The following is a 5,871-nucleotide window of genomic DNA, read 5'->3' on the forward strand; positions in this document are numbered from 1 at the left end:
ATTCCTGCTTCTTTGCCCTTGATGAAGCCATTCTCCTCCTTTTCATATCCTCTTTACCCCCAATCGTCCATCCAACTCTAGACCTCTTCAAAGCCAAGCTCAGTGTGTACCTTCCCATAGACATCACTTGGCCCTCAATTCTGAAATTACCAGTCATCAGCACACTCATTTGACAACTGACTGTATAACCATAGTAGTTTACCAGTGGCTTCACAGAGGTTTTCTCACTTAGTAATAATGATAGCTGCTTCTTATGGAACGGGCTAGGCACTCTCCTGAGTGCTTACAAACATCATGTTTAATCCACACAGTCACCCTAGGTAGGAGATACCCCTTTTACAGATGAAAAAATCCGAGGCATAGAATGGTTTTGTAAGTCACCCAAAGTCATAGAGTTGACAAATGGCAGCGTTGAGGGTCACACTCTTTTCTGATCGAATCCGAGGGCCCACCTCTTAAGCTTCACACATGCTGTCTGAATTTCATAATGTAGCACAAAGAGTCAAATGGTACAACCAAAGCTGGTAAGTGACAGCCAGTCCTCCCACCCAGCTTGGTCTAAGCCCAGACAGCTTTCCAATATACTAAATATATGATATTGCCTCTTACTGTATTTAACATTTTTTTTGTTGTTGTTATTTAAGCTAACATAAAGGGTTGTCTACTCAGCTCAAGATTTCCAAAGACAGTGATTAGGTAACTGAACGGTTGGGCCTCAGACGATGACTAGCTGCAGCAGCAATGGGGCTGATGACATATGTAGTGGCTTGGGGTGGCAGGAGATGGGCTGATGTGAACTGCAATGACCATATCTTTAGTAAAACTTCATGGACTTCTCTTTGAAGAGTGATTACCTTGGTATGGCAAAGACCAGCTTTTGTTTGTTTGATTGTCTGTTGAAAGCCAAGGCAGTCTTTGCCATGACTGCGTTTTGTTCAGCTAATGCCGAGGTTTCTCTGTCTAGTCTCTGGGACTGTCGGGGGAAGATGGCCAGGGAGAGCCAATGTTTGTTAAAGTAAAAAACACCTGAAGTTCCAGAGAAAACATCAAAGTGCTCTCGTTCTTTAATACAAGACCAGATGCTCAGCAGCAGGTATATGCAGAATGAAAGCAAAGGCAATATAACAGTAATAGACATTTTACTTGCCTGCAGCTACTGTAACGGGACAATCTAATGTAAATGGCTCTCAATGCCCACGTGGAGGTGCACTGTGGCTGTGCCTTTCATACGCGTCTTGCATATGGCACCCATAAGTACAGTATTAGAGACGGAAATACAATAAAAGCTCTTCTCTTTCACTTTTCTGAGGGGGCTGGCGTGGGGGAAATGTTGCAAATAGTGGCTACATGTAAATTGAGGGAAATTTGCAAAAGGCTTTGGACATAATTTGTTGTAGTACAGTAGCCTTAATAATGATCAAGCATAGTGCCTGCACTGAAAACGTGATCATTATTATTTCAGTAATAATACCTTACAGTTATATAGTGCTGTATAAACATGCCTTACAGCACCAGCGGAATCTCTCTTCCAGATTCACTTACATCTGTCCATTTGCTAAACTTTTCTTCAATGTCCGAGTCTGGGGTATGGTATGTAGAAGTTCATTGTTGCCTCCCTCCTACCCCACATACTCCAAAAACGTTTATCTGTAACAAAGCTAACATTTTGATCTCCATCTGCCTAACTTCTTTACCTATTTCAACTTAGCACTGAGTTTAGCACTCAGTTTAGCACCTGAGGTAGGGAGAGGAGGGGTCCTATTGAATGGGCCTCCCTCAGATACGAGGGGTGAAGAGTAATTACAATGTCGGGTTAGCACCTGGTACAGTTCCCACACGATAAAGGGGAGCTGCTCTTAACTAAAAGCAATCTGGGATGTGCAAGACTTGTTCCCATTTGATCGTCCCTAAAAGTGTAGCTAAGAAGATCCAGCAGGTGGACCTGGCAGATCACAAAAGCCAGACGGAGGAGACCTTCAAGATGGCTGAAGGGTAAGACGCGGAGATCACCTTCCTCCCCACAGATACATCAGAAATACATCTACATGTGGAACAGCTCCTACAGAACACCTACTGAACGCTGGCAGAAGACCTCAGACCTCCCAAAAGGCAAGAAACCCCCCACGTATATGGGTAGGGCAAGAGAAAAAATTAATTAAAAACAGAGACAATAGAATAGGGACGGCACCTGCACCAGTGGGAGGGAGCTGTGAAGGAGGAAAGGTCTCCACACACTAGGAAGCCCCTTCACTGGCGGAGACTGCGGGTGGCGGAGGGGGAAGCTTCGGAGCCGCGGAGGACAGCGCAGCAACAGGGGTGCGGAGGGCAAAGCGGAGAGATTCCCGCACAGAGGATCGGTGCCGACCGGCGCTCACCAGCCCGAGAGGCTTGTGTGCTCGCCCGCCGGGGCGGGCGGGGGCTGGGAGCTGAGGCTTGGGCTTCGGTCAGATCCCAGGGAGAGGACTGGGGTTGGCAGCGTGAACACAGCCTGAAGGGGGCTAGTGCACCACGGCTAGCTGGGAGGGAGTCCGGGAAAAAGTCTGGAACTGCCTAAGAGGCAAGAGACCATTGTTTTGGGGTGCACAAGGAGAGGGGATTCAGAGCACCACCTAAACGAGATCCAGAGACAAGCGTAAGCCTCAGCTACCAGCGCAGACTCCAGAGGCAGGTATGAAATGCTAAGGCTGCTGCTGCCACCACCAAGAAGCCTGTGTGCAAGCACAGGAGGTCACTATCCACACCTCCCCTCCTGGGAGCCTGTGCAGCCCGCCACTGCCAGGGTCCCGTGATCCAGGGACAACTTCCCCGGGAGAACGCACGGCGCGCCTCAGGCTGGTGCAACGTCCTGCTGGGCTCTGCTGCCGCAGGCTCGCTCCACATCTGTACCCCTACCTCCCCCCGCCTGAATGAGCCAGAGCCCCCCAATCAGCTGCTCCTTTAACCCCGTCCTGTCTGCGTGAAAAACGGATGCCCTCAGGCGACCTACACCAGAGGCGGGGCCAAATCCAAAGCTGAACCCCGGGAGCTGTGGGAACAAAGAAGGGAAAGGGAATCTCTCCCAGCAGCCTCAGGAGCAGCGGATTAGATCTCCACAGTCAGCCTGATGTGCCCTGCATCTATGGAATACCCGAATAGACAACAAATCATCCCAAAATTGAGGTGGTGGACTTTGGGAGCAACAATTTTTATTTTTTTCCTTTTTCTCTTTTTGTGAGTGTGTACGTGTATGCTTCTTTGTGTGATTTTGTCTGTATAGCTTTGCTTTTACCATTTGTCCTAGGGTTCTGTCTGTCCGTTTTTTCTCTCTCTCTCTTTTTTTTTTTTAGTATAGTTTTAAGCGCTGTTACCATTGGTGGATTTGTTTTTTGGTTTGGTTGCTCTCTTCTTTCTTTTTCTTTTTTTGTTATTTTTAATTTTTTCTTATTTAATAATTATTTTTATTTATTTTTTCCATAGCTTTATTTTATTTTATTTTTTTCTTTCTTTCTTTTGCTTTTTCTCCCTTTTCTTCTTAGCCATGTGGCTGACGGTCTTCGTGCTCCAGCCGGGTGTCAGGCCTGAGGGTCTGAGGTGGGAGAGGAAAGTTCAGGACATTGGTCCACCAGAGACCTCCCAGCTCCATGTAATATCAAACGGTGAAAACTCTCCCAGAGATCTCCAACTCAACACAAACACCCAGCTCCACTCAATGCCCAGCAAGCTACAGTGCTGGACACCCTATGCCAAAAAACTACCAACACAGTAACACAATGCCACCCATTAGCAGAGAGGCTGCCTAAAATCATAAGGTTGCAGACACCCCAAAACACACCAACGGACGTGGCCCTGCCCACCAGAAAGACAAGGTCCAGCCTCATCCACCAGAACACAGGCACCAGTCCCCTCCACCAGGAAGCCTACACAACCCACTGAACCAACCTCAGCCACTGGGGGCAGACACGAAAAAAACGGGAACTACGAACATGCAGCCTGCGAAAAGAAGACCCCAAACACAATAAATTAAGCAAAATGAGAAGACAGAGAAACACACAGCAGATGAAGGAGCAAGGTAAACACCCACCAAACCAAACAAATGAAGAGGACTTAGGCAGTCTACCTGAAAAAGAATTTAGAGTACTGATAGTAAATGTAATCCAAAATCTTGGAAATAGAATGGAGAAAATACAAGAAACATTTAACAAGGACTGAGAAGAACTAAAGAGCAAACAAACAATGATGAACAACACAATAAATGAAATTATAAATTCTCTAGAAAGAATCAATAGCAGAATAACTGAGGCAGAAGAACGGATAAGTGACCTGGAAGAGAAAATAGTGGAAATAACTACTGCAGAGCAGAATAAAGAAAAAACATGAAGAGAATTGAGGACGGTCTCAGAGACCTCTGGGACAACATCAGATGCACCAACTTTCGAATTATAGGGGTCCCAGAGGAAGAACAGAAAAAGAAAGGGTCTGAGAAAATATTTGAAGAGATTATAGTTGAAAACTTCCCTAACAAGGGAAAGGAAATAGTCAGTCAAGTCCAGGAAGTGCAGAGAGTCCCATACAGGATAAATCCAAGTAGACACAAGGCAAGACACCTATTACTCAAGCTATCAAAAATTAAATACAAAAAAAAAATATTAAAAGCAGCAAGGGAAAAACGACAAATAACATAAAAGGGAATCCCCATAAGGTTAACAGCTGAACTTTCAGCAGAAACTCTGCCAGCCAGAAGAGAGTGACAGGACATATTTAAAGTGATGAAAGGGAAAAACCTACAAACAAGATTACTCTACCAAGCAAGGATCTCATTCAGATTCGATGGAGAAGTTCAAAGCTTTATACACAAGCAAAAGCTAAGAGAATTCAGCACCACCAAACCAGCTTTACAATAAATGCTAAAGGAACTTCTCTAGGCAGGAAACACAAGGAAAAGACCTATGATAACAAACCCAAAGCAATTAAGAAAACGGTAATAGGAACATACATATCAATAACTACCTTAAAGGTAAATGGATTAAACACTCCCACCAAAAGACATAGACTGACTGAATGGATACAAAAACAAGACCCGTATATATGCTGTCTACAAGAGACCCACTTCAGACCTAGGGACACATACACACTCAAAGTGAGGGGATGCAAAAAGATATTCCATGCAAATGGAAATCAAATGAAAGCTGGAGTAGCAATTCTCATATCAGACAAAATAGACTTTAAAATAAGGACTATTACAAGAGACAAAGAAGGACACTACATAATGATCAAGGGTTCAATCCAAGAAGAAGATATAAGAATTGTAAATATTTATGCACCCAACATAGGAGCACCTCAATACATAAGGAAAATGTTAACAGCCATAGAAGGGGAAATCGACAGTAGCACAATCATTCTAGGGGAACTTAACACCCCAATTTCACCAGTGGACAATAATCCAAAATGAAAATAAATAAGGAAACGCAAGCTTTAAATGACACATTAGACAAGATGGACTTAATTAATATTTATAGGACATTCCATCCAAAAACAACAGAATAAACTTTCTTCTCAAGTGCTCATGGAACATTCTCCAGAATAGATGATATCTTGGGTCACAAATCAAGCCTTGGTAAATTTAAGAAAATTGAAATCGTATCAAGCATCTTTTCCGACCACAACGCTATGAGGCAAGATATCAGTTACAGGAAAAAAAACTGTAAAAAATAGAAACACATGGAGGCTAAACAGTATGCTACTAAATAACCAAGAGATCACTGAAGAAATGAAAGAGGAAATCAAAAAATACCTAGAAAAAAATGACAATGAATACACGACAACTCAAAACCTATGGGATGCAGCAAAAGCTGTTCTAAAAGGGAAGTTTATAGCAAGACAATCCTACCTCAA

Source organism: Lipotes vexillifer, unplaced genomic scaffold, assembly GCF_000442215.2.
Source record: "Lipotes vexillifer unplaced genomic scaffold, Lipotes_vexillifer_v1.1 scaffold47, whole genome shotgun sequence".
Classification (NCBI taxonomy): domain Eukaryota; kingdom Metazoa; phylum Chordata; class Mammalia; order Artiodactyla; family Lipotidae; genus Lipotes; species Lipotes vexillifer.